This window comes from Pleurodeles waltl, chromosome 4_2 (assembly GCF_031143425.1).
Source record: "Pleurodeles waltl isolate 20211129_DDA chromosome 4_2, aPleWal1.hap1.20221129, whole genome shotgun sequence".
Classification (NCBI taxonomy): Eukaryota; Metazoa; Chordata; class Amphibia; order Caudata; family Salamandridae; genus Pleurodeles; species Pleurodeles waltl.
The window spans coordinates 313231256-313258409 of NC_090443.1; the positions used below are offsets into that span (position 1 = coordinate 313231256).

A 27154-nucleotide genomic window follows, 5' to 3' on the forward strand; every position below is an offset into this window, starting at 1 on the left:
TAAGTAGTCTTTCTATCAGTAAACATGAAGGTTTTGTGGTATGGCTGTTGAAAAGGGGATGCATAACATAAGCAGTGTGGGCAGTTAGCTCTTGCGCCTGCTTCTAGTGACTACCAAGCACTGTGGTATTCTAGAAGGTGAAGCAGATGCTAGTGATGTCCTTCTATAATATGGCTCTTCCTGGCACATGTCTTGCACCAATGCTTTAATCAGGGATGTTACCTTATTGAATGCCTTTGCGCTGTATCACAAGCGCCGGCACAAAGGCAACCTGTCGGGAGACCTGTCGGGAGGCATGCTGTGTGCCACATAGAGATAGTACAGAGTCAGCGCATCCCTCTTGGGAGGGGTAAGTGGGTTCCAAAGACCCGAAGACGTCCTCCTGCAGGTGGATGCCGTAACACTTTGCTAAGGAGGATGCCTTTTCCCCTCTTTAAAAGGGACTGTTCTGTCTCCAGTAAATGATTGAGAAACGGTTTCAAACTGCAGCCGTCTCAATGATAGGCTATCCTCAACACAGGCGTAACCTGTCAGAGCTCATGCCTTCTCTGAGGACCGCACATATTATTTTGTAATCAGGCCTCAGCTTGCTCTGGGTGCACCCATTTAAGGGTATGACATGGCACAAACAGCAACTACATCAATGTGTAATTCGGTCCTGCAAATGGTTTTTCAGGAATGGCGTAGGGACCAGCTCTTCTCGTCATCGGGCCACATCTCTCGCTTCTGAAGCCCAAACAGTCTTTCTGCACCCGCTGGGATAGACGATTGAGGAGTTTACACCCAATCTACACTCCCCAGGGAGGGTAGACAACATAGTAGACAACAGGGAATGTTTGTTTCTTGACTTGTTATGGCATCTGCTCAAGCTGCACCCCCTCACTTGGAGCAAAAATATTTTTTCTGCCCCACTGGTACCCAGACCATGTATATTGCAGCAATCTTCATGTCAAGTGAGAGGAAATTTGTATTCCTTTGAATGTAGTTTTGACCTATATCGGCTGACAGACAGGGGGTAAACATTCTGCCTCCCCAGTGAACAGAGCGAGCCAATGTCATTTGGGGCTCACTTAGGAGGCCTTATTCACCTGTACTCCCAATACACCCCACCACCAATTCACCCCTCCGCCCCCAAAAAGAACAAGGCCTGAGCAGAAGTAGGTAAATTCACCAAATCCTTGCATCTGGATGACCCCACTGCCACTTCAGCATACATGCCAACCTTCCAGATTCAGGCGGGAGACCACCCATTTTAAGGCTAGTCTCCCACCACTCGATTCCTGCATGTAATAACTTGATTGCTCTGCAGGCTTCATTTGACAGGGCCTGGTCTTGTGTAACCCGGAGTATGCACTGCCAGTAACCTGCTTCTGCAGGCCAGTGCACAGCACTTGCATCACGCGCTCTCTACCTGCCATAGCGCTTTTTCCGTGTTCCTGACAGGTAAGGAAAAAAAATGTGCTTTTGCATATCTGATATCCGATCCTGCAGCAGCAGATTTACAAATCCCATACGTAGCACTAATCCAATTCAGGCCCCATTACAAGTCAATGGGGGAAATACATTTTGCCGATTTGTTTTTCTATAAATCTCCCACTTTTCTTTTCTGAAATGTTGGCATGTATGCTTGAGTGGCAGTGAGCATGCACCAAGGCAGCATCTGGGCCAGTTGGAAAATTCCATGAGCAGTAAAAGGAGATGCGGCGGCTGAACTCGCGTCTTTATGATTTGCCACTGTCGGCTCACTTTTTTTTTCCCCTGCACTGAGTGATGCGGGCTGGCTTTTAGAAAAAAAATACGATTTTGCTAGCTGTCACGTTTCACAACCTTGCACACTTTACTTTAGAGCTGCTTAAATCCCGTCCTAACGGTTATTAAAACAGACATACACTAAGCTCCATTTCTTTCCCCAGGCGTTCTGTCTGATGTCAAAAACGAGAATTAATTGGCCAGCGTCAGGGAGGGTAATATGCCTACACTACCCAGAATTCTTTGTCTCCCTATCTCCTCACAACTCGTCTGCTAACTGAAGGGTGGTCCATTGGTGAGCAGGGCCGCAGCCTTAATGTGGAGGAACTTGCACACTTGAGTCATGTGTTTATTACATGAGTCACGGCATTATTTTATCTAAAGGCCTTCTGCCTCCTTTTTGAGGGCATATCTTGCTAAAGAGTTAGATTATTAACTTGTGTTTCTCTTTTTCAGGGATCTGGGTCCTCATCCAATGGCACGAGGCTCCAGTGGACAAAAGGTAAGGAATCTTACTCCTTCTACCAAAGATCAAGCCATAAAGGGCTCTTGCAGTAGCTAAATTTTTACTTGATTTTGACGTTAAAACACATTACAGCACAGGAAAAGGACATTCGGGTAGGGACCTCTGACTGCTGTTGTTTGGTGAAATTTGTGATGTGCAGTTTTTATTCTAACATGTGGACGCATACTAATTGGTGACAGTGAATGGAAATCGCATTTAGCACTGAGGATCCCTTTCCCTCTGCCTCTTGTGTTAGGTATCGTCAGGAGTGAAACTCCTGGTGCCTAGTGTGGCACTGACTGAGTGCTGTGAGGAGTAGGCACTGGTGCCGCAGTGGCACCTAGTATCAAGCCGCAGGAGATTGTTGTGTGTAGTGGGGATAGTCAGTGACAAACCTTGGCTACTCTCAATATGGCGTCCACTACAGTTGCTGCTGTCTAACTTATTGCACTTTCGTAGCCTCCTGGTGTCTGTCTGTTGCCCGCCAGAGTAGCGCTACTCTCAATTACGAATTGTGATGATGTACTTAAGTGGTAATACGTTTGGAAGAGTGTAGGAAAATGTGTGCATGTGTGGGAACCTTCATCCTCTGCCCCATTACAGTCTCCATATTGATCTTATCATGGTCCTGAATCATGCTCTGTAAAAGAGTAAGGGGTTTTGTCAGTGTCAAGAAGGCCCTGCATTCAGGGATGAGTCACAATCATTTTGGTCCTTGTGAAGACGTTTTTGGGGTCCTGGGTTAGTCAGGAGTTACTAAACACTGTCATGTGTGGCTACAGTCATTTACCACTGGTTTTTAGGGCCACAATACTATTGCACTCCAGTTGGACCACCAAGTTGCTCCCTTTATTCTCATGACTCTCTTTCAGGGCTGTGGGGTCAAGCACTCCAGGCTTACACAAGGCTTGTTTTGAGAGTGGGAATGGAGTGGTTAGAAACTCAGAATACAGTGGAAGACATCAGATAACAGTAAATAACTTCCATCTCCAGTCAGCGCACTAACTCAAAAGAAGAAAATAAGTTTTGTCACTGTTAGGTATATAAAAACACTTGCTACTAGGACCCAAGAAGGACAAAAGAAGGTGGTAGAACCTTCTGAGGCCATGATACAACTTCAAGCATGTTTATAGGTGTCAGACAGAAGTTTACCATTTAATCAACTGGAAAAACTGTGACACCCTAAGTTTGCTCATTTGTTTCCTGGACAGACCTGTATTTCCTTCCGGTGAATGCAATGATCTTGCCAGCTCAATGGAGTTGCTCTATCTTTTTCCGTTTTGTCCATCAGTTGAGTTGTACTTTGATGGCTAGCTATGCCGAAAGGTTCCCCCTCTGAATGAGGATGGCGACTGCTCTACTCACATCTGGCTATGTTGTAACTGGTGGTGGTACCTAAAGGAATCATAATGCTAGGAGTAAATCAGAGGACAGAAGAAGCAGAAAGAGTAACAGAAAAAGAAAAGCTTTAGTGCTTCCTGGAAACTACCATGACTCACTTTTTGATGGAGAGTCACTGGAAGATTCTTCAAGCACTTAGGGCAAGGAAAATGCCTGCCCCATACCTCATATATTTAAAAAATGTAGGCAGCGAGTGATTCATTTGAGAAATTGGTGGGTCCACCGGCTCTCATTTTTGAGGATCCGCATTTATTTTTCCTCATCAGATTGTCACCCAGAGGAGGCGAGAGAGAAACACAAAAGTGGTATGAAAGAAGTGGCAAAGGGACAAAGCACAGGTAAGAAAAGCACGCAAGAGTGCGGTAAAGAGACAGGTGGTATCTGGTAAAAGAATAAAGAGGCACAAAATGGCATCTAGACTCAGGCTAGGCAGCCTTGTTGTTCAGCGCCCTCAATTTTTGTTGCACTCACTGAAGGCTCTTGAGCAAAACCTTGGAACCCCAGCACTGTTCTCAAATTCAGCACTGCAGCTATCCTTGGGACAAAGAGAGCGAGAGGGGGCTTGATAACAGAGTCTGGCTCAGAATCTAATGAAACCTTTTGTAAAAATCACAATGTGCAAGCGAATCTACCTTAAAATGGATTTGCTGTGCCACAGGAAGCCAAGGGAGGGCAAGGCACATCTCTGAGACCCAGTCAATTTTTTCAATGACCATTAACAAACCAAATCGCCATATTGTGTAATGTTTCCAACTACTGGATGGTCCAATTGGGAATTCACAAATAACAGGCCTTGGATTAATCAATTCTCAACAATATGGCCACATTGACCACCATAGCGTGCAGATGTTGAGGGATAAAAGGCAGAATCTTCATAAGCAGCCACATCTGGTGGTGACTTGCTGAGACTACCGTGTGCCCATGGTTCTGCAGAGAAAGCAGATCGCCAACTTAGCATCTTTTTAGACTTTTATCACTAGGGACTGAAGGGACCTGTCTCACTGGGGCAAATGGAGCAGTGCCACACATTATCCTGGCCTATTACCAACACCTCTGACTTGTTGATCTTGAGCTTCGGCTTGTTCCTGTCCATCCAGTCCTGAACAGCAGACAGACAGGAGCAAAGAATGTGCTAAAGCTCCAGGGGAGGTTGACTGAAAGAGTTAAGTGACCCACAGTGGTCACTTGTAAATTTTACCAAGATTGGTGAAACTGATGTGTCCTGTGGTACTCCTCAGGAGATAGGCATTTCTTCAAAACAGAAGGAAGGAGAGCATACCAGATTCCTTCCTGCACCCGATAGATCAGAATGTCCTGGGTCACTGTATCAAGCGCAGTAAAAAGATCTAGTAAAATGAGGCAAGCTACAAAGACTCCATCCTTACTTATTTTAGGTCAATGCAAACTGTGACCAAAATGATTTCAGATCCCACCCCTGGCTGATATACAAACTGGGAGGGATCTAGGAAGTTTGAGGTTTGTAGATGGAGAGCCAGCAAGACTTGCTGATTTTAGATATCCCTTGTACTAAGGGTAATTGGCGATAACTGGTCACCGCATTTACATCGAGAGTGGGCTTCTTTAATAAGGACTTGACCTGTTTTAAAGTGAACATCAAGTGATGTGTGTTTTACGTGTGGTCAGTGAATGATGGTCATCCATGTGAACACAGGATGACCACAGGCATGTGCACCTGCTTTGTGCACCCCCAGAGCACTTTGATATTACAGAACGGGCTGCAGACGCTTGTACAGCCCCCCCATGCAAAACTGATAGCCTTTTTTTTTTTCTGGAAGCATGGCCTCATGCAAATGAGGGAATCACTTTGCCTCTGCACCCGATTCATATTACTGACTCAGTTGCAGAGGCAAACATGCCCTTTGGAGTCACACTGAAAGGGTGCAACAAAAATGTGGTGCACTTTAAAGTGCTCCACAAAAAGGTGGTGGACTGTCAGTGTGCCCCCTGAGGACAGCCCTCTCGAGGAGTGCATGGAGCCAGTTCTTCATACATTTTTTGGGCTCCAGTGATGAGTACACCAGTTCAGAATAAATGTGTTTCCAGGAGCTACCACCTACTTGCTCGTGCATGAAGCTTGCTGCTGTGACCTAGAGAGAAGTAGTGCATTCATGACTGCATGAGGAGCTGGATAGCACCTGCTAGGACGAGTGGCTTGATTGCAGGAAGACTTGCACAAGACTCAGATAACTGAAGAGTCTTCCTAGAGGGAACCACATGATCTGCAAAGCCCAGCTGGCTGGGAAAATCCAGGCCACCTAGGTCGTGGAACCGCAGTTTGGCTTATTGCTATCGAAATGGTGATGCTGCACTGTCCCTGATCAGTCCTGAACCCTTGCGATGCCTGCATAGGTCCTTCTCAGTGCCAGAAGGACCAGGAGCATTGTCTTATTTCACAGCCTGAGAGTAGTGTCACTTTATTGAAGGGGAGATCGTTTTGATTTTGTAAGGATTGAACCACCTCTTTAACTCTTGATTTTCTGGATTAACTATTTGTAGTTGTGGTTAATCTCTAACTCTAAAATCTAGTCCCTACAAAAACTGGTTAATCTTTGAGGTTCAGTGAATGCACTTGGTCCTGTGGGATCTTTTATCAATGGACAACTTTAAGAGCTGATTTTTAGTACGGGCCCCTAAGGACAGGTACCCCAGGGGAACTTCATACTTGGTGATCATCCACTGTTTCATCTGCCGCTTCTAAAACCTAAAAACTAAATGGGGTCCTGTATGTTTTTGTTCAACATCTTTGAACTGTGTCCTGAGTGGACGGTCGGGTTTACCAATGCCTTGAAGATCAGCTTTCAGACTGACACTTCAGCGATATCATTGGCTTCACTGTGTGCGACCCTTGTTGCATGGGTGTTTGCTTCTGGGTTTAGGTTCCTTTGACTATTGTTGGCGTGGGAAGGTCAGCAGCTGTAACTTCAGTTCACTGAGTTGTCCAAGCATGCTGTTACAGCCCAAACCATTAAAATAGAAGGCCAGACATACTGTAGCATGGTTGCTACATTGTATCACTTTTGTCAACTTCCTCTGTCTCATTAACAGGTGCATCAAACACGTACTGTATAAGCACAGAAATAGAATCCCTGACTGCGGCCCATATCTGTGGTAATGGGACCATTGTTATGTAAATGGTAATGCTTTCTCTGAGAAACTACACGTGTTTATGGTTGTATCTCTGTCCCACGAAGATGCTAGCACTTAGTTCTTGCATTTTAAATGTTATTTTTTTTACTTATCTGAAAATAAATTCACAGTGGCAATTAATTGCATAATGTTGCTCGCATAAGCACCCAGTTTGCAGGAAGTGTGTTCTGTTATGCTGGTAACCAGCTCTTTAGTCAGAAGTGCTCTCATGAGAGGTTCTAGAGCGACTACCAAAAGCAGGGGAGACAGTGGAAATCCCTGGCTGGTTCCCTGCTTTGTGAGGTAATCTGAGGCACCGCGGGCCTCTAATAAAGTGACATGAATGACCGTGCAGTAGTTTGGCTTGGGTTTGCTTTACTGAGTCCGCTAAAAAGCTCCTTAACTCTTTTTCAAATGCCTTTTCTCCATCCAGTGTGATAGTGGCAATGAGGAAGTTAATGGTGTCATTATGAAGCCAGTCTGCGCAAACTAAATTATTGTGGATAAAATGGGCACAAGTCTGTTTGCTGGAATTTTGACATATATTTTGTATTCCAATTTTAAAAGCGTCTTTCGACATTAACTCGCTTGGTCCCATGGATCCTTCTCCCCCTTTAGAAATCGGGACTATGGAGGCTTCTGCAGAGGTGACTGAAACAACCCCTTTGAATCGACCTGAGTGCATATTAACTCTGTTAAATGTCTCAAGAATGCTGTCCGCAGGCATGTTAGAACCTTTGGTGGGACCGGGGAAGAAACTCTGTGGCTCCTGCTAGATTTCCGATCCAGGAAGCAGCTACAATTAGGAAGTACTGCACGGAAAGTAAAAACGCAGTATTTGGTGCCACCTTGTGGCAGCTTCTGGAGAGCGTCTCTAAGAAGGAACAAGTTAGGCTTTCTACTTTATTATTTTTTTTGAAAAAACATTTTGTTGCAAAAGCTGGGCCCCAAAAGAAGAGTGTCCCGGCACAAAGCTGTGCTCACTTTGGGATGATCCTGCTAGTCTTGGATTTTGCCCTTAGGGAGAGTGTTGATGACTGGAAGGATTTCTTTCTCACAAAAAAATGGAGTTTAATGATTCCCTTTGTCGATGTAAAATGTCAGCACCATGTTGCAAGGAGTGCTCATAAAGGATTCCATTTCTCAAGCCCTTGACTTTCCTCCAGCAGGTATTCACTTCTAATATGGCTGCCTTGTTGGCTACCAAATTCAGAAAATTGTGCCTTCTTCCACACACATGCTGTCACCTACCAGGACATCTTGTTGCCTTGAACAAACCATGATTTTATTCCAAAACCGGTTGCCCACCAGCACTTAAACTCGTCTGGGACACTGCCCATGCTCCTTCCAGGGCCCCGTTATTTGACTGGTGCTAGGGGCAAGTTTCACAAGCCGATTGTAGATAAAGCTGTGTGCTGTAAGGGGTGGGCGTGAGGGGGGAGAAAAAAAAACATCCTAGGAGACGACGACAGCTTTGCATGGGCTTTAAAACAAAAATGGTTTATGAATCTGTCCCAAAGGAGCCCCTTGTCGTTTTTTGCAGGTCACTGACGGCTGCAAATTAACTTTGTTCCTTATAACTAGCGTGTGTAAGTATGCACCTATAAACACCCCGCTGCTCATTTATCTGCACCCTTTATTACCCCATCAGGTGTGCTCTTGTGCCGTCTCTCTGGCTGGTAAGGGATGTGCCCCGGGTGAATAAATCGCTACTGTGGGTCCAAAGGATGCAGTACTGGTTTGGCAAAAGCAATGCTGTAACAGAAGGATGATTGGCTTAATGCTGATTTGCGAGTCATAGCTCCTTTGTACAAAATATATCGAGTGAGACAGGCAGTCGTTTAGCAGTGCGCGTGCAACGTTTGGCTCTGGTAAGGATTCTCTGTTAAACTAAATGCAGCCTTGACAATACCCTTAGTAAAAAAAAACAAAAAAAAACAGGCATTTGTAATGCAATAGGTCTCACGTTTTCTTGAGTTAGAGCTATTGGCATTGTAAATTGATAACATGACTTTTCTTGCCACATAATTTCAGCTTTTCCTGCCATATAATTACAGTGGCCCAGCACTTAACTAAATTAGTTCCATTTACCTTCTTCCTCTATCTTAAAACATATACAATTACCATATAAACCTTTAGCAGAAATAAACCTTTGGCATTAGAGTGCAATGCTCAAAACACCATAACAAATATAATTTGGGACGGATTGGAGGGTGAAAGGAAAGAGGGAGTCGGGAGTACAGATGGAGAGGAAACGTGGCGTATTAACGGTGTCACGAGCCCTGGAGCAAGAAAGGAATATGGTTGACTGGAATTGAGGTAGGAAAATATAGCAGTAATTAGAGTTGAGTGAGGTCCGCAGGTCTCTGGGCCTCGGTGCCACTGTAGCTGTTGCTCCATTGATAACTAGGCCTCAGGAGAGAAAGGGGATAGAGCAGAAAAAGCTAAAAGAAAGCAGCAGAAAAAAAGGAAGGAATAGAAGGGGTCTAAAAGAAATAACAGAAAGAAGGGAAAGAAAGAATGAGAAAATGAAAACACAACTAAGAGAAGAAACAGAGCAAACGTATGAGACAAATGAAAACCGGAAAGGAAGCTAGCAAACAAAAGATAAAGATGAAAAGTAATGAAAGAAGTGTGAAAAGAAAGAGAAAAATTAACATTAGAGCAAAAAAATAGAGATGGTGAGAGAAACAATCAGTGAAAGAACCAGGGCATGTATGTACTGAGCAAAAACAACAAGTGATGGAAGGAATGCTGAACATTGTCAAACACTCTCCCCCAGTCATAGATCTGGGTTTAATCCATCGTTCTTTTGCTCACCATGCCACCCCAGTGTACTGACACATTTCCCACAGACACAGAATGAGAAAATTATTTTGACACCTCGGGTCCCGACAAGTAACTTGTGGCTTCCACATACAGACAGGAAAAAAGGGATTTATATTAAAACGTGAATTGACAGATAAAGATAAGAAAAACACCAGAGAAAGAAGGATCTAAAAAAAAAGTGAAAGGACACATACCGAATCAAAGGAAAGAACACATAAAAAAGACAAAGAAAGAATGAAGGGAAGAGAAAAAAAAAAGTAAATGTCCGATGAAGAAAAAAGAGATGAACGAAACAAGGAAAGAAATAACCACGTTTTTGCAAGTTTGAAGAGGAGGTAGCAAGAGAAGTATGGTATGGTAATGGACCTATGTGTGAAACCTAGTACTGGTGTGCCAGTGTTGCCGAGTGTTTGCCTGGAGGTGCCCTAGTGGAGCTGCGAGTGGGGCCTAGCATGAGAGTGGCATTGCCTCTGAAGCACAGAAGCGAGGAGTCCTGAGAAGAAATGTGCATTGAATGTTGGAAGTGATGGATTCTGGCAGAGCTTTGGTGGTTCCCATCAACAGTGGTGTTGGATGTTAGACTTGAGGTGAAATGGCTTAGCTGTGTTTTGCTCTTTTGGGTCCAGTATTGACTTGACAGTGGGACTGACTATTAGAATTGAGCTGCTGTAATGGAATTGTATGTGATTAGGGTCCCAATATAGGAAATGAAGTGACCTTGCCAGGGTAGAACTGAGGTGCACTGATGGAGCTGCTCCCGAGGTCCCAGTACTGGAACAGCAGAATGTACTTATTGTAAGAACCGAGGTGCTCTGGCAGACAGCGGGTGTGAGCTTACTGGCATAGCTGAGGGATTGGATTTTGTGAACTGAGGCACAATGATTGAGCTGTGCCTGAGATCCCAATACTGTATCAGCAGAGCGTACTGACTGGAAGAAGTTAGGTGCTCTGGCAGACAGCACATGTGGGGTTCCTGGCACTGGCACGGCTGAGGACTTATACTTTGCGGATTGAGGAGCACTGATGGAGCTGTGCCCGAGGTCCCAGTACTGGAGCAGCAGAGTGTACTGATTGGAAGAACTGAGATGCTCTGGCAGACAGGACCTGTGGGGTTCCTGGAACTGGCACAGCTGAGGGCTTGGATTTCATGAACTGAGGCGCACTGATGGAGCTGCGCCCGAGGTCCCAGTTCTGGAGTAACAGAGTGTACTGACAGGAAGAACTGGAGCGCTCTGGCAGACAGTGCGTGTGGGGTTCCTGGCACTGGCACGGCTGAGCGCTTGGAGTGTGTGAACTGAGGTGCACTGATAGAGCTGCGAGTGGGATCCCAGTATGGAGCAGAAGTGGGCACTGTTTCTAAGGATTGCGGAGCCCTGGTAGAGCTGGGTACCTAGGCTATAAACTATTACAAACGATCCTCTGCCCTTGCTCTCCGTACACCCACAGGCAGGCACACTTGACAAAGAAAATCCAAGCCAAGGAAGGGCGGGTAGCCAGGCAGTTGAGAGAGGGTGCAGTGAGCCCACAAAGACCTAATGTGACCAAGATAACAGCCTGATTTATAACCTTGCTTACGTCTAACCTGAGCATGAATTCTCTGCAAATGAGAAGGGAAGCTTCCCTGGACAGGAGCAGGAAAGAAAGTAAAAATAAAAAGTCCCCTACAGACTAGATAAACAAGACAAATCTCAGTTATACAGTAGTTGGTCCCTGCTCTCACACAGAAGAAGGCGAGACAAAGAGGCATGACTGACCACTAGCAAGCAAGGATTTTTAAATGACACTGAAACTAAGAAATGAAATAGCTGGAAGTCCACAGAAGAAGTATATTTAAAAGTATACAAGATGTCGTACACTTACGCTCGACCTAAAAACATTGGACGTTCTCATGACAGTGCGTTGTGGATTTGAAGCCCGAAACGCTGAATTTGAACACTGGTTCTCGGACTTTGTGATATGGTGGAGCAGTGCTCGATATATCAAGATGGCAGCTTGCTCAGCTGTGTGCTGAGGTTTTGGTTATGGCAGTTTGTACACATCCCTACAAAGCAAAATAGGAAATGATGTAACACTGAAGGGGTGAAGTTTAGGTGTATGGTAGCGCTCTTATCTGAGTGATGGAAGCAAGGCTATGGCATCTAGTAATGTTCCACCATTCTCTTGCAGCCGGGATCCTGCGGGACAAACACATGCTCCGCAATGTGCTGGGAGTGGCCCCAGGACCCGTTTCCTACAGGAAGCCTTCAAGAAGTCAGTGAACATGCAGCGCAAGGTGCTGAAGGACCGTCTGCGTCTATTGCAGTAAGTGGGAGCACCGCTCAGTCTCCTATGAGCTGTGCATTTGCCCCTCAGTACTGACTGTATTTGGTATTGCAATTAGCTTGGGTGTTGTAACAATGTCCCCTTGAAGGAGAGGTCTGGTATTTAGAGGGCTGCTTCATTATTATCTTGTGGTGTGTGTGTGTGTGTGTGTGTTGTAAAATGGTGGTCTCTGGGTATGGGGTAGACCAAAGGAGATGTGATTTGTAACCAAGCACCTTCATTCCTCTATTCAACAGCATGGCTTATGTTTTAGTTCAAGTTAGTTTTCATGTAAAATTGTAAACAAATGTTGCATCACCAGCGTGTCTGCCATGCTAGTTGTTTTCCTTCTACCAGAACACTCTCAAGCATGTGTGCCTAATTCCCTTGAACTGAAATACAACACCTCTCCCACCTACACAAACACACCAACATGTTTCCCTCAATAAAATCATCACCATGTAATCACCACCATTCACACAATGCACCAGGAGCACAACTCTCAATTGTGCAACACCAAAAAGCTGACAATATGTAGAACACCACTGTGTGCAACACACTATTCCTACAACATTGTGAGTGCACAATAATTGCACGATACACAGCTCTCCTCCCAAGTAGGCACAAGTGTATGAATACACAAAAATAACTTCCCTGCTAACCAGCCAAGAACACCGCAGATGCAGTGTGTTGCTGTTTATCAGTTAATCACAGAGCTACTACACATATTACCAATACACAATGCACACCTGACCTTCCTAGCAAGACAAGAGACTCCACCTAATCTCTGACTCTCACACTTCACAAGCTGTATTGTATCTAACCAGACCACAGAAGCAGATATTGACAAAAATATGGTATTGGACATCAATACTGCCCAAAATACCATACAAAATAATAACAACATGACAAGAACACTCCATTAAACCAGAATGACGTTACCTAGAACCTCTGCCAGAATCTTGCTTTCCTGTTTTTTTCCACACCAGAGACACAGAAGAATGTTGTTTTGTTATGGTGGATCCGGCTGTGGTGTTGTGAGGGGTAATTCACTAGTTTTCATTGGGCATCTATGTGCTGAAAGGGTTTGTCCGCATGGCTACAAGAATAACATCTGCTTATATAAATGTCTTCATTGCGGTTGATTGAAGGCAACCAGTACATTACTCAGAATTGTTTTTGTCCCGGTAATACCCACATGACCCTCATGGATCAGAGTTGCCAATCCATCCCCTCAATAATGTTGGTACAACAAGGGAGTCACCACGCTGGATGACTTCATCTACCATTGCAAGTTCTTTCCTGTCTGGGTGAATACTCTCTTCGAGAACTCTTTCACAAGGCAATACCTTCACATTGTATACTCTGTTTTATTGTTTTGTATAGTGTTACTCCCAACAGCAATCAACCACTCTTTGTTCAATTGACAATATAAGAGTATTCACACCCAAACAAACATGCCATCATTACACCTTCCTCTTTCTAATCATTGTTGTCTTGCTCATCAACACAAGAAGCATGTGTCAGAGGGTCTGCTGAAACATTAATTCTGTCAGAAATGTGTTCAATACTGAAATGATACTGTTGCAATTTGCACGCTAGTTTAGCAGTTCTAGGTGACATTGTTGCTGAACCACCACCCTCTAAGATGCTTAACAGTTGCTTATGGGCAGCTTGTATTATAAATTATTTTCCCCATAGAAAACGTTTACATTTATTGACAGCCCCAAAACAAGCTAGCAGTTCATGTTCAATTACTGAATGATTGCTTTCTGCCCCTGTTAGTTTGTATGAAGCAAATGGAATGGTGTTTTTGCCTCAAGCAGACGCATTACTTTAGCACTGCTCCCAGTCCTCTCTGTCTACCATGTATTCTAAATTTTCATTAAAACATTGTAAGGCTGGTGCTAGCCTCAACTCTTTTTTACCTACAATGCTAGTATCACACTCACCATTCCATTCAGGTTCCACACACTTCTTTACTAACCTTTCACATATGTTCCACTTTGCTTATTGTTTTATAAACTTTAAGTAGAACTCAAAACATGTCCAAAAGAGATCATTCATCCTTCTTGCATGGAGTGAGCAATTTTGAAATTGCCAAAATCAATCAAGATTTTAGATAAACATAGTTTTCATCAGTCAGCTGCCCAAGGTATTCTGTGGTGTTTTTGATAAATGTTCATTTGCTAGTTTACAAAGCTAACCCCACTTCCTTGGATTCTTTGTACGATTTGCTTCAAGATTGATACATATTCATCAACTATATTACAATAAATCAGAACACCGTCCTGGAATATCCTTACACTATGCATTCCTTCGAACATTTAGTTCATGCATTTTAGAAAGCAGCAGATGCTGAGCAAAACTCAATGACAGCCTATAAAACTGGAATACTCCTTCAGGGGTGATGAATTTTGTTTATTTTTTTAAATCTTCAACTAATTCACTTTGGTTTTAAGCCAGCTGATGTCCAAGTTTGTGAAGACCTTTGCTTGGTCGAGTGTCATCACTTCTTATTTATTAGAGGTAAAGGTTGCCAGTAAGCTACCGCATTGCAACTGAACTGGCGAAAGCTTATGCACAGCCTGACCATTCAATTTTTTTTCTTTTCAAACACCACAGGCGAAAACCGTTCCAGTGCACTGATTGATTTTATCACCCTGTTTTCACACCACCAATTATTCTGCTGACTTCAAGTGGTACCTTGTTACTGAGACTGTCATATGTGATTTTTGACCCAATATCAACAAGAACTTCGCACCACTTCCATTCATTTTCCAATGACACCTTGATTGATTTTGTATATGATGGTAACGGGTAGTATTAAGATTTCTAACAATTCATTTCATCAAGATTTTCCTCCCTTACCTTTACTTTGTAAACATTTTTATCATGCAAAGTTCTGCATACTTTGTGAAAATTTACTCTTTACAACACTTTTCATATTTTATTCTGAGCAGGGCAATTGTTGCTGGAAGCCATGTGAAAGGTAGACCAGCAATGATACCGTGCAGATTTGTGAAGCATGGGCTCTATAATGGTTTGAGGATTTCTTTGATATTATTTACCTTGTTTGACGTGTTTTTGGGACTTCTTGAAAAGATACTGACCTCAGAGTGTTGTCTGTTAGGTTTGTGTAATAATTTCACTCATCCTTTAGATCTTTCAGTGCTTTTTATAGTTGATAAGACATTGTTTAGGCCTGGGTTCCTAAAGTGTACAAGTTGAGTCAAGTGGAAAAAAAATCCTGAACAGGTTTGAAGTTTCATGTCAGGAAAGCTTAACAAGTAGCAGCAAAGCTAGTAGGTCTCGTGTATGCCAGATCTATTGGCTTTGCCAATTGTTTCCTAGCCATATTGTACAGCAGAGCTGCTGCTGTGTAGCATGGTTGAAAGTTATTTTTTTTTAAATGCCATATGACTCAGCCAGCGTTGACCGCATCAGTGTTTTTTTTCTATTTACTTTCAAATCTATTGATATAATTCTGTGGGCATCGTTGCCCATCCAACGCGCTCAGAGAGAGCAAAATAATCAATAAAGTGTATTTACCTAAACTGAATGTTATGGAATCGAGAGTACCTGCTCAGTAACCATAAATGTCTTCGAATAACAGAGACAACTTTCAAAGTGGGAACGAGAGGCTCCTTTATGATAAAAGACATTCACATGCTTACGCTCTGAGTTCTTCATCAAGTTAATCATCACTGCATCCTAGATATGGAACATTTCTAGCGCACGTGGCTCACGTTTACAAAAAAATAATCTTCTGTTCCTCGATTTTGTTACATATGGCAACAAAAAAGTAAAGCATTGTCTTAAAAAATAATAATGCAATTCGAATAAAAATATGCAAAGGGAATCTAGTAGAATGAGGTCAGATTGACATCAGTCTTAAAAGATGAAAGTGTACACTGCTCCTTGAAGGGTATCAGCAGCTCCACAGCTCAACAATGCACTGAACTGCCAGTTTAAGATCAGGTCATTTATTTTCTCCCTGCGCGCATCATCTTTGAACACGGGGCACTGTTCCTTTTTTAGGTTTTGCCTGAGACGGAGCTTGCACGGTGACTGGAGAAATCTTATGTTAAGTTAAAAAAGCGCTTAGAGCCTGCTCATTACTTACCATTGGTTGCTTTGTCATCACTCTTATTTCCTTGCTTCTCATTGGTCAACGCGTCTTCACTTTACTTGCTCCTCTTGTGTTTGCCCTTTCAATGGAACATGGATGAAGACTAATTGATGTGATTGGGGTCCTTTTTTGGACCCTCCCCCATTGTCAATACTACCCCCGTTGTTGCAGTGCCCTGAAGTTGCTTGTTTTCTTTATCTCAGAGCAGACTGTCTCTGTTTTGGTGCAGCTGAGGCGAGCCAGCTTGCTTTATTTCTCTATTTTCCTGCACTTAGGTTATGCAAAGTCTGTAAGTCAGAAACTATGGTCTGTGATTCAGTTAAAAATAATAATAATAATACTAAACGCTTACCAATGATCAGGCCGCCCCCACTAACGTTTTTACATTTATAACTTGAAACAGTTAATGTTTGCAGCTTATCAAGAGTCAAGATGGCAGTGGCCCATAAAGTGCAGCAGGGGTGGGATGGGCACACACATTTACACACTCTTTTACACGCGTACATACTTATTAACACCCAGCACATTAACATGCAAACACCCTTTCACAGCATACATGGACAAATACACAAACATTTATGCTTATAATACACACACACACACACAAAACCACCATTTACAAAAGACAACTTACTACTCATTGGCGATGACCTTGGTGGCAGGACAGAAGCCTCTGTTTCCTGGTGAAAGAAAGATCCCACCACCTTCTCTAATTGGGTGAGCTTGTCAAGGTCAAATAATGAGAGGAGGACCTTCCTTCTCTCGTCACTGAGTGGGATGGGGTCAGTGACAGTTGCTTGACACCACCACACTCTGTGACGAGCGTCACTGTCGGACACACTGCCCTGGGAATTTCAGCGCTTAAAATGAAGCACCATAGTACAAGTCTGTCAGTGGTGCTTCCCCTCGTTATGAGGGGGAGGCTCACAGAAGACTTTGCCAGGCTGAGGAGGTCACACCCACCTGATAGTGAAATATTTAGCCTCTCAAATTTTGTCTGAGGCAGTTAGGCTCTTGCGCATGTAGCACATGTATAGAGTGTGGCCCTCTGACCAGGCCATGAAGAATCTGTCAGGCCAACCTTTGCTCAGAATGACCAACACTTTTCATGCGTTGCCTCACTGCCCTTAATGACGAGACGAGCCATGGGTGCAAGACGGTTACCTAGAATTAAGTCAAATTTCCATTTTTGGACACATTGTTTGCAGCGCTGGAACAAATTAGACCGATTCTTACTTCCTGTGTATAGTTCTTGATTTATGATTTTCAAAACAACAATGGCAGAAGTATGGTGCATTATTTTGTACCCAAAAGCTACTATATATATAAATGTATATATATAGATACTCATTTTTCTGTGTAACACACTATTATTGTGATATATATCTAAATATATATATATATATATACATCACAATAATAGTGTGTCACACACAAAAATGAGTATCTTTATTGTTTCAAGTAACACTAACAGCAGTCCCACCAGGTGAAGGTAGGCCCTTCTGCCAGCCTCTGAATGCCACACAAGTTTTTCATCCCCTCCTAGAAGACTCTCTCACACAGCGCTCCACATATCACACAAGCATTCTCAGATAACCACATCCACACTACAACAGAATGTCATCCTACACATAGAAGTCACAATAGAATACAATACAAAACAAAGAGATACAAGGTACTTAGATACTTTAAGTGCAGCTGTCTGGAGTCCCAAGAACAGCACGTAGTGTGATGACCAACTTTGTGTATTGCACAGGCCGCAGTACAGTGCCCTGCAGAAGGCCATCCAGACCTACCGGCTACTGATCACCGACCTCCGGGCACAGGGCGCGTTTCTGAGGGCACAGCAGGCTGAGCAGTGGGCAGAGAAGGCTGGATTCAAGGCCTACCATGCAAAGCAGGCGGCTCTGGAAGCACAGCTGGAAGATCTACGTGTGGCACAAAGGCTGGTGAGAACACAAGGTGCTACAGAGCTGTGGTGCAGTCTCCCCCAATGGAGCAGGGCCCGTTAAATGCAGTCAGAATCCTGAACTTTGGTTTTGGCTTCTGGATGGAGCTGTAATCTCTTTATGCGCTTTTAATGCTACATTCAGCGCTAAAGCCTGTGACGTTTCCTTATAAGAGCTGCAAATATTGGTTGACTTGTGCAACTTCACCCAGAGAGCTGTAGGCTGCGTTTTTGTCCGTTATAGAGCTGTAACTATTCGGTCTCTTTGTAAAGTTGCAGCTATAACTTTGAGCTGTATTTTTTTGTCGTGTAAACAGAGCTGTCCCTTTCTTTCCTCTGAGAGCTGCAATGAAATCTGAAGATTGCTTGTGACCTATAACTAGATGCATATGAAGCTATTTTACTGCCTTTGAAAGTTTTCTTCGAGAGAGGGCTGTGCTGTATTCTTGTACTGGTTAGAGGGATAAACTTGCGTTGTCTTGAAGGAGCAACTGCGTTTTTTTTCTCTAGATTGAGCTCACATTTTTGATCTATCTTATGAAAATTGGTGTGGGAGCTGCGGTTCTACAAAATAGGCCGTTTAAATAGCCCCTCGGCTTGCGCCTACAATCTTGCCAATGAACTCTTCCCCAGTAAGTGTGACCCCAATATAGGTCTGGGTTAGGCCTTCTGTATTTGTGCCATCACTACACAAAACGAAGCACCTGACCTTGGTTTCACACCCTGTGCTTGAGCCAAGTCCCTGATGTTTTCTCACTTTTCTTGCTGCAGAGAGAAGCTCAGTTGATGAAGCAGCCCCCCGGTGTCTGCAGCTGCCAGGACGCTGTGCTGAAGCCAGATTTCGCCCTCAAGTCTATAGGTAAGGGCGGTGTTGGAAATCCTCTTTGCGTGGTGAGTCAGCATGGGTGCACATTCCTTTACAGACACAGGCCACCAAGCGATGTTTAAAGCAAAGGCAAAGTGGGCAGTTGCCCAAGGTCCCCTGGTACCATGATCATAACGGTCAGAAGATAAAACTCTGTCTTTCCCTCTAAACCGCTCTCCCTCTCTGTTCTTACCTCTACCTTTAGCTTTTTACTTTTCTTTATGTATGTCTTTCTCCACCTCATCCATCTCTAGCTCTTTCACCTGTCTTCATTCTGCTTACCCCTGCTTATCTCTCTCCAGACTTAAATGGGCCTAGAATTTTTTGGTCTTGCACCAACAATATTCTATATTGAATTCAGTGTCCAACACCCTGTTCCTCGATGTGTAGAAAGGACCAGGGTCAGGGTGGATATTTAAAAATCACCTATTTTACCATGTTCTTTCTACAACTGGAAACACAGGGTGATCAGACAATCAATTCCATGTAAAATATGGATATTAAAAATAATAAATACTTAATCTAGACCCAAAAATTTAGATGTAAACACAAAAAGAAATGGCCTTGTCAATGCTTTTTAAACCTTTTATATCGCACTCTTTTACTGCTGGACAGCAGGAAGCTTGAGCTTTCAATTGCTTTTGCGGCGCCTCCATCCCCAATAGTTTGACGTATAATAAAGTGTTGTTTGGTATCATGTGGGATTCAGTTACCTGAAAATGGGTAATGTAGAGAGCGTTCGGAGAGCCATTCGGGCTCTCCTCTAATGTGTAGCGTGCTCTGCGTGTCCGGGAGGGGCGCAGAGCACGGGTATAAATAAAGTCGGAACTGCGATGACGCAGTTCCTCGTGTGCCAGCATCTAAGCACGGTGTCTGTCTCGTTATTGGTGCGCTCTAAGGGCGACACTACATTGTCGACGGGCGGGATTTTTCTTATTCTGCGCGTTTGACACAAAAAAAAATATATATAAGTAACGAGGAGAGGGTTCCCCCCCTCGGTGCTGATTTACCGTTGAGGGTGTGGTGTGGCATCGGATGAAACGGCGTCAGAGGCGCTGTTTCGCCTCAGTGAAGAAGGCGATCGATGTTCCTGGCTCGGCGGAGCCTGAACGCCTGATTTCCTGCCTGGAGAGCTTGCGGCCCGGCTTCCTGCCCGGGAAGAATGAGGAAGGTGAGCCACGCCTACGCCCCAGGGGAGCCGTCACGCGGGAGCGGAGCGCTTTTAAATGCGAGGCGTTTTGTTGCTAAGCAGCAGCAATAGTGAGTGCCGGTCGCGTGTTTGAAGCCTGGAGGCTTCATCAGCAGAAACTGTGAAGGGGCGTGTCCCTTCATATTGACACCGGAGGCTGTTTGAAGCCTGGGGCTCCAGATCACAGCCGGTGAACAGAGGCCTGAAAAAAAAAAAAAAAAAAGCTGAATGGAAAAAGAAAAAGGACAGCAATAATAAAACACAATAGCAGAAAGGAAAAAACAACAACAAAAGAGGAATAATTAAAAAAAAAAAAAAAAAAAGAGTGCACCAAGAAATTAAAAAAAAAAAAAAAAGGGGTTGTAAAGAAAATATATATATATATATATATATATTAATGGCAAACAAAGGCTGAAGTGATTAAAGTTTTTTTTTTTTTTTAAATCTTTTTAACTAGTGTATTGGGAGAGTGCCAACATGAGTGCTCCACAGCAAGAAAATGCAAATGCGCCACCACCACCACCACCAGGAAATCCCCAGCTCCCGGCGCAGTTAAATAACAGTGTTCATTCTTCAGTCACATCGTTACCCCTGTTTAGCCAACTGATTGAGCCAAGATGGCGCCTATGGATAAATCGACTAGACAACTATTTTTGTGCCACTAGGGAAATGGATGGAGCAGTACGAAGGTCTTTAATGTTGCTGATGGGCGGAGATGAACTACAAGAGCTGTTTGATTCCCTCCCAGACACAGAGGACAAATCTGACTTTGATGCAGCTGTAACAGCTTTAAATAGACACTTTGATCCTCAACTTAACTCCGACTATGAACGTTTCAAACTTAGACAGGCGCAACAAACGGAAGTTGAGTCAATGGACATGTTTTATGCCAGATTAAGAAAGCTAGCGAGTCCGTGCACGGGACTCAACCAGCAAGAAGAGATCCAGGCTCAGATTATCCAGGGCTGCAGGTCCAATGCCTTAAGAAAGCTTATTCTTCGACAGCAGGGTATGTCCCTTGACGAAATTCTAATTCTTGCACGGTCCCATGAACTGTCTGCGCTGCGGGCAGATGCAATGGCGGCTGTGAGAGGTCAGTCGTTGGCTGCAGCGTTGTCTACCCGTTCAGTCCAAGTGAAAGAAGAGCAGGTAGATGTTGTTCAGGCACCCCCGGCAATGCCGCACAGGCCAAACCTCGCCAGATCCGGTGAACGTGCTTGTGGGAGCTGTGGCTACGAACACAGAGCTAACATGGGATGCCCGGCAAAAGGACAGTCTTGCAACCGTTGTGGTAAAGCAAATCATTTTGCAAAAGTGTGCAGGTCGAGGAAGAATAAGCAAGGGGATCAAAAGGGAAAGGATGCTAATGTCAGGAGTGTATCCAAGAGTGCTGAAGAGGTGAGAGACCACACAGCGTCAGGTAGCCCCGTTTTTGAGGAAGAGGACATTTTTGTGATTTCATTCACTGGCGGGAGGCAACAAGAAAAGAGACCGCCTCCCATGAGTGATGTACAAGTCAATGGCACGTTGACATCAGTACTTATTGACACAGGAGCCTCAGTTAACGTTATGGATGAGACCCTATATCAGCAGTTGACCCCCATACCGCCATTTACCCCGACTGCCACCAGGATATACAACTATGGAGGACGAGAGCCTCTTCCTCTAAAAGGAACTGTGGAAGTGTCCGTGACCAGTGGGGATCGGTCAGCAAAGGCAAAGTTCTATGTGGTAGCAGGAGATCAAGGCACTCTGTTAGGGTGTCACACGGCAGAAGATTTAGAGCTGGTATTCTTTGCACGTCAAGTTTATGACTCTCAGGGAGAACGCCTCCTCAGTGAATTTCCGCAACTCTTTGAGGGGTTGGGGTGGTTAAAAAGAAAGCGTGTCAAACTTCACATAGATCCAAGCGTTGTCCCTGTGGCTCTGAGGCATCGTCGGGTGCCATTCCACTTGCGGCCTGCCGTCGAAAAGGAATTACAACTGCTTGAAGACCAAGGAGTCATTGAAAAGGTAGATGGGCCTACGCCCTGGGTCTCACCGTTGGTGATAGCGCCAAAACCCAAGCAGCCTGGAACTATTCATCTCTGCGTGGACATGCGCTTGCCTTATAAAGCCATTCGAAAGGAGAGATAATTAACGCCCACTATGGATGACAACATAGCAGATCTGAATGGGGTGCAGTGGTTCTCAAAACTAGATCTTAACGCTGGATATCATCAGCTGGAACTAGATCCTGAGAGCAGGAACATCACCACTTTCTCGACGCACGTGGGGCTACAGAGATATAAGAGGCTGAGTTTTGGGGTGTCCTCGGCCGCTGAGGTGTTCCAGAATGCTATCAGAGAGACTTTGTCCGGATTACCGGGGGTAATCAATTTGAGTGATGACATTTTGATACACTCCCGGACGAGGGAAGAACATCATCGTCATCTAAGAGCGACGTTAAAAAGACTAGTGGAAGCTGGACTGACCCTTCACAAAAAGAAGTGTGCATTTTATCAAACGTCAGTAGAATTTTTTCGTTACATCTTTTCAAAAGATGGTTTACAAGTGGATCCTCGTAAGGCTGAAGCAATTCGTCAAGCCCCAACTCCCCAAAATCCCACGGAAGTCCGCAGCTTCTTGGGGATGGCCACGTATTGTGGGAGGTTCATACCACAGCTTGCCACCATGTCAGAGCCTCTTCGACAACTCACTAAAGGACAACGCAGCTGGGAGTGGACTCCCGACGCACACAAGGCGTTCGAAGACATTAAGGCAGCGTTGTTGGATAGGTCAACCATGGCTTATTTTAACCCCGGTAGGCGGACAGAAGTGGTGGTGGATGTGAGCCTTGTTGGGCTTGGGGCTGTTCTTCTTCAGGAGCGAAGACATCAAGAGTGAATTCCCGTTGCATATGCCAGCCGGGCTTTGTCGGCGGTAGTAAACACAATATGCGCAGATTGAGCGCGAAGCTCTAGCTATTCGGTGGGCATGCCGGTATCTGTATGGGCATGAGTTTCAAGTAGTAACTGATCACAAGCCTTTAGTCTCATTGTTTGCGGGTAGCCCACGTCTCGCACCTCCGAGGATTGAACAATGGACTGTTCTACTTCAGCCTTATCGATTTACAGTCATTTATTGACCTGGGGCAAACAATCCGGCAGATTATCTGTCTCGCCATCCGTCTCCTAAGGTACTTGATTCTCACCAAGAGCAAGATGAAGAAAGCACTGAGGTTTTTGTCAGCATGGTCGTGCAGTCGGCATGTCCCAATGCTCTTCTCATAGCCGACATTGTGAACGCTACCAAGGATGATGTGCTACTGATTCAGGTGAAGGAGTCGTTGAGTTATAAGAAATGGAAACACTTTCTAGAAAAAACAAATGCGTCCAGCTCAGACCAGAAGGTGGCTATGCAGGGCATATGGAAGGTGCGTGATGAATTGTCCACAGATAATGCCGGACTGATCCTGAGGGGAAGAAGAATTGTACTTCCTCAGTGTCTGTGGTCTCAGGTGATCGAATTGGCCCATCAAGGGCATTGATGTGCTGCCAAAACAAAAGCCAGATTACGTGCCAAAGTGTGGTTCCCGGGAATGGACAGCCAAGTTGATGAAATGGTGGGGAAGTGTCACTCCTGTATCATCACATTGGCGGAACCGCCGAGTTGCCCGGTGGTGACCGAACCAGCCACTTTGAAACCATGGACAAAGGTGAGCATGGACTTTGGGAGTTTTCCGGATGGGGGGCTGACTGTCGTCATGATAGATTCCTATACCAAGTTCCCTGTGGTTGAGGTCATAGTGTCTACGGCGTTTGAAAATGTGCGGCCAGTTCTTCAGAAGACTTTTGCATTGTTCGGGCTACCCGACGAAATCAGGACAGACAATGGGCCACCATTCTAGGGGCAAGAGTTTTGCTCGTATCTTGATGGGAAGGCTATTCGTCATCGTAAGATAATGTAGTATTGGCCTCAGGCGAATGGTGATGTTGAAAGATTTATGCAAACTTTGAATAGGGCTCTCAGGATTGGAGTTGAGCAAAGGGAGGAAAGCGAGCAGTGCCTGCAGCAGTTTTTGAGTGCATACCGTCAAACATCGCATAGCACCACTGGGTGTGCACCCTCAGCCTTGATGTTCAAGGTTTCTCCAAGTGACTGTATCCCAGCTGGTCCAAGGTGGAAACCACCTGTGTTGGATGTGAAGGCCACTCAGAGACGACGGGAAATTACTAATCAGAAAGCTAGTGGAAAACGGAGAGCCAAATATCGAGACTTTCGGGAAGGTGATCGAGTGGTGGTGAAAAGTCAGAGAGGAGGAGGAAAGTTCCGGACAGCATTTGAACCTGAAGTTTGGGAGGTCATCGGCATACAAGGAGCAATGATAACAGCGGCCAGAGGAAGACGGAGAGTGACACGAAATGTGTCACATTTTCGTAAAGCTGGTGTTGTTGTCCCTGCAGAAGAAGAAGGAGAGATGGAGGACGTCATAAGCGGCTCGCCGAATAGACCTGAAGAGACTGTGAGTGTCCCGGGGCCCGTTCTGGTTGAGCAAGCCATGCCGTGTGAAGCTCCTGGACATGGGGGTTTGCGTGCCAGAAATGCAAGGTACGATTTACACCCCAATCCTGACCCCAGCAGCCAGCTGAAAGATTTTGTCTGTAAAGCAGGCTGTGTGTGAACTGTGTTTCGTTAACATTTTTCCGTGACTGAACATTGATGACGCCCGATATCGATGGTATGAAGACGTATCCAGTGGTCAAAAGTGAACAGTGTTATTGTATGGGAAAATGGGTTTTTCTTGGCGTTATTTTATTCAGTTTTATTGTTCTTTCTTTCTTTTATCTTCCCTAACACCTTCACCCCTGTTGGGGTCTGTGGGGTAATGTTCGCTTGGGTGTTGTAAGTTTACAAAATAATTCTTGTCCATGTGAAGTAAAACATGGGAGGGATGTAGAGAGCGTTCGGAGAGCCATTCGGGCTCTCCTCTAATTTGTAGCGTGCTCTACGTGTCGGGGAGGGGCGCAGAGCACGGGTATAAATAAAGTCGGAACTGCGATGACGCAGTTCCTCGTGTGCCAGCATCTAAGCACGGTGTACGTCTCGTTATTGGTGCGCTCTAAGGGTGACACTACAGGTAATAAATGTAATATTGTTGGGAGCAGGTGCCTTAAAATGTCTGGCGTGGAGCCTCACATATCTTTAAGAAGGCACTGAGGCAACCCTTTACAGATTGTTCAACCATTGTGCTTACCAGGCCATGTTACAGGCTTGGAAGGAAGGGGCAGTGGGTTTGCTGGGAATGTTGTGTTGGTCTGTTGTACCCGATGGTGCGAAAATGTGGTAGAAAAGATCTGAAAAATCGTGTTTCTGCATGATTGAAACCCAGCAAATTGCCAGTTTGCTACATTACCATTCCGCAAAATAACGCATAATTGGAAAAGTTGCACATCGATTTGTTGTTATTGGAGAACCTTCCGTCACAAGTTTTTTTTTTTTTGTAGCAAAAACTTTGCCAAGGCTGGAAATTGAAAACAAAATCCAAACTTTGCCAGTTCTTAAACTGCAAAAACGAATACCTTTGTCCAAATTACGAAACACACATGAAATCAAGAGCACACACTTAACACGATACACAAGAAAAACATGTAATAAACTACTAGCTACTAATCTTGGGTTCCGGAGTATCGTGCTACTCGCCGAAAAAGCAATTCAATAACTCGTCAGAAGCGCTATATTTGCAATTATTCCTGCTCTAGCTGTGCAAAACCTGCTCAAATCCACAAATTTGTGATCATTTTTATGCATGTGGTATTTGTTGTATGTTACTGCCATCTGGTGGAAATACCTAAAATTATATTTTTTAGCATTCACGGGCAAAATGTTCTACATGGCTGTTCTGCTTGAAGAAATGGAAGGGGACGAGGAGGGATGTATGAATGGAGGTGATCTCTTCTTGTTTGTCATGTGTTATATTGTTTCCTGACTGGTGGCGTGGACGGAGGTGGTGCTTGCTGGTTGGTATCAGAAGAATGTGCTGTGACCTGCTTGACATAATGGGTGGGTATGGTGATTAGTGGATGTGTCATTTGTGAAAGTAGTGTAAGAATCAAGGCTGTTTGCTGCTTGGTGACAGGGATTTGCAGTGTCCCGCTTGGTGTAAGCGGAGGAGATTGTGTTTGCTGTTTCATGTTAGGGGTGTGAGCGCGTCGATCCTTATTTGGTCTTTTATTATCAATTTATAAGGGGACATGTTAGAGGTCCGATGGACCTTTTGACTACGCTTAGAGTGATACCACCATAAATCCCAATTACAACATAATATCTTCAACAACAACAATAAACAACATCAAATACATTTGGAGTCAGAAATCTTCACGCACCATGACCCATTAGGCCATGAATAACCACGTCTTTATGTAAAGTTAGAATGTTTATTTCCCTCTATTAACAATGCTAAGATCAGGTAAATTAGTCCCAAAACCAAATGGTATACATACAAGAACAATACTGGTTGATCAGACCTTCTAAAGAATCTCAATTTAACTAGTGCATTGATCACTAAACATTCGAGAGACACAATACAAATCAATAGCAGGAATAACTGCGCAACAGAAATAGCATACATCTAGGTTCAGAAACTGAGCAACATCAATTTTTATTAATAGCAACCTGTTAACATTTCAGGGTTTCCCATACTAACCTTCTGATTAGATTAGCATTTTTGGCCTCATGCAAAACAATTTTAGTCAGCATAAATTTGGAAAACATTCAGCTATGGCTCTATCAAAATAGCGACTAGTTCCTAGAAACAAAAGACAAACTTACAACAAAACAATAGCATCTTGTTATACCTCTCCTCATATGGACCAGCCAGCTGTGATGATCGTCAGTTGGATGTCAGTCCGGTCAGCATCAGCAACGGACCATGAAAGGTAATGGTTCTGAAATGGCGACTCTAAGCTATCCGAATCTATTAAAGCAATGTCTAATAATCAGCATTCAGCTTTAAGATTTAAGCAATAAAGTTAAAGATAGAAATAAAGTCATCAGGAACTGTTCAGCTCGTCAGACATAATAGAATGAGCATCCTTCTCCTCTGTGCA

General features: G+C 44.3%; 1 long non-coding RNA gene across 1 annotated transcript; it reads left to right on the forward strand.

Moving 5' to 3' along the window:
- Positions 1–2231: 2231 nt before the first annotated feature.
- On the forward strand, positions 2232–17902 carry LOC138294132 (uncharacterized). Its single transcript, XR_011203212.1, has 3 exons — positions 2232–2251; positions 11798–11932; positions 17821–17902. It is a non-coding gene; the product is annotated as an uncharacterized lncRNA (long non-coding RNA).
- The last annotated feature ends 9252 nt before the right edge of the window (positions 17903–27154 follow it).